Below are 2,081 nucleotides of genomic sequence, written 5' to 3'. Positions count from 1 at the left end.
GAGCTGTGCTAGGACCTCCACTAGGCCTAGTGGGGTCGTTGCTTCCAGCAGGCTCCTGACCAACGGGTCGGTGCTGCTCTGCTCTCCTTCTGTTGTCTCCAGCAGGCTCCTGGCCAGCGGGCCGGTGCTGCTCTGCTCTCCCTCCTCTGTTTCTAGCAGGCTCCTGGCCAACGGGCCGGTGCTGCTCTGCTTTCTCGCCATCTCCGGGTAAGCTCCTCCGAAACTCTTCTCCAGGCTTCTTGCCTCCGGGTGCGCTCTCTCCGGACTGCTCCAGGCGACACCCATCTTTGTTCTCTTCTTCTCAGTCCTCCCACTTCGAGGGCGGTCCCGGGGCAACTTGGTGACTGTCAGCTCCAGGGGCAGTTCTTTCACGCTGACAGACACCTCTAGCATCACAGTCTCTGTTGGTGGGGGCGGTTTCCACTTTTGGCGCCATTTTCGGTCCTGGCCCACGATGGGAGGTGGCCTCTTGCCACCCTCTGGCACGCCCATAATGGCGTCCGCTCTTCCAAGGCGGGAAACCTTCGGAAATGGCGGGAACCGCTTCCCAGTGGCGGGAAACTCTGCAGATGGCGGGAAAAAGCTGTTAATGGCGGACAACCGGCGGGAATCGATCTGTGATGGAGTCCGATGGCGGGGACCCTCCGGAACCGGCAGGAGACTTCTTTTTGAGGTAAACTTGTTCTTTTCTTCAGGCACGCAGTACCCGGGTGTTGCGGGCACGTAATCCTGCCGACTACGCCAAAGTTGATGCGCCCCCTGGGCCATATTCTTTAGGGGGAATACCCGGAGCCGGATCAGATGGGAGTTGTAGTCGCCGAGTGGCTGTGACCCGGTCCGTGCCCAGGGTGTCAAGCTCAGTTGTATGTGGCAGTCCTACAGATGTTATTAAGTTCTTTATTGTCGACTACGCCACCCGTTGTATTGCGGTCACTATGGCCGCCGCTGCAGCAGGGTCCGCTGAGGCTGATGGTGTTGGTGCAGCTTTTGATAGTATAACCCCCAACGGGTGGGGTATAGCCTCAGGGGGTCAGGTGCAGAGGATGGGGGTTGTGGTGGTGCAGCGTAGATGTTAAGTGAAGACAGAGTCGGGTTGTGCAGTTTAGGGTATTTACTCACTGCTGATGTTCCGGTCACTCCAGCTTCAAGTGACCACCCGAGCCGTGCTGCGTCCACCAGGTCCTGGATTCAGCAAACCCCCAAACAAGTCCGGAGCGTGACCCTGAGCTCTCCTTCTGTCCTTTCCTCTGGCCGTCCCCACTAGTGATCCACCTAGGTCCAGCTCCCTCGGGCCTTCTGTTGGGAGACCCTTGGCCTTGGGTTCCCTGACCCTCCACGTGGTTTGCCTTCGGGGTGGATGTGGTGGGTGGCCGTGGCAGACGCTGCCCACGGCCTCCGGTCTCTGGCTAGGGTGTGCTTTTGCCCCCACCAGTTTGGGATCCGGTACCCTATTGCCGACTCTTCACCCGGGGATTGAATTTGGGTTCTCAGAGTCCTTTCTTTTCCCCTCTGGGTCTTTCCTTCTCTGCTCCACTCTCTCTCTGCAGGCTCATCTGGACCTCTGCTTCTTACTGACTCTGACAGACTGACCCTGATCTAAGATGGTGCCCACCTTATATACTCCCTCTATGTGTGAGCTCAGGTGACCAGCACCCAATGAGCTCCTAACTTTACCCAGGCTGCTCCCCCTATCTGCCCCTACACTACTTGGGATGTACCACCCCCCTCCCACTCCAGCCAGGAACAGACTCGGTCGTACCTGCACATTTCTAAGTGGGAGTACCGTTGGTCTGTTCCCCGGAAATGGGATGTGTGTAGTGCATGCAGCCTACCGAGCTCAGTTCCACACTCCATCCTTACCCGGGAGTGGAATATCACACCTCTGGGTTGAGGTGCAATACCCCTGTAGCAGCCGAATCCTCAGGGTGCTACATAATCCACTTGGAAAGGTGCCCACTATCGAACCTAAGGTAACTGTTGATATCCACAGGTTTGAAGTGTGTCAATGTGGACACCACCCCTGATTCCTCCAAACGTAACATAAGATCCAAGTACTGGAGGATACTGTCCGAAATGGAAGC

This window comes from Phyllobates terribilis, unplaced genomic scaffold (assembly GCF_046119375.1).
Source record: "Phyllobates terribilis strain yellow unplaced genomic scaffold, ASM4611937v1 Scaffold_4__5_contigs__length_816908805, whole genome shotgun sequence".
Lineage (NCBI taxonomy): Eukaryota > Metazoa > Chordata > Amphibia > Anura > Dendrobatidae > Phyllobates > Phyllobates terribilis.
Note: the sequence above shows the minus strand (reverse complement) of the source record.